Consider the following 545-nt stretch of genomic DNA (forward strand, 5'->3'; position numbering starts at 1 on the left):
CCCCGCCGATCCCTCCGCACCCCCCGCCCTCGCTGGCCTCGTCCCAGCGCGCGCCGCGACCGCCCTGCGTCTCCTCCGGCCGGGCGCGCATCCGGAGCCCGGGTCCCCCGGGGTTGAGGGCCGTGGCGAGGCGAAGGGGCGTCGTGGGCCGGCCCTAGGGACTACTTCTTGTTCGAAAGTTTTCAGCGGCAAAAAGTTTGGTTCAGGACTGCGGAAGGATCCGGCTCTGACTGTCGCCTTACTGGAAGACAATTGGCACAGATTTGCATCTCAATAGCGGAGTAGGCGCGGGCGGAGTGGGGACGGGGGAACCCGAGGGGACCTTGCGCGGTGGGGAGCTGAACCCAAGGAGGTGGGGAGGGGCGGCCGAGGCCGTTTAGGGGTCCCCAGGACCAGGGCGGGAGCCCAGAGAGAAGTGCCCTTGACAGCGTAGCTAAGCCTGAACCAGGGGCTCTACTCCCAGGAGCCCTGAGGTCTCAGTTGTAAGCCTCCAGGAGACAGGACAGACGCCCTGGCTCTGACGGCGGGGCACTCGACCCCGAGGG

The sequence above is a fragment of the Ailuropoda melanoleuca genome, chromosome 7, assembly GCF_002007445.2.
Source record: "Ailuropoda melanoleuca isolate Jingjing chromosome 7, ASM200744v2, whole genome shotgun sequence".
Taxonomy (NCBI): domain Eukaryota; kingdom Metazoa; phylum Chordata; class Mammalia; order Carnivora; family Ursidae; genus Ailuropoda; species Ailuropoda melanoleuca.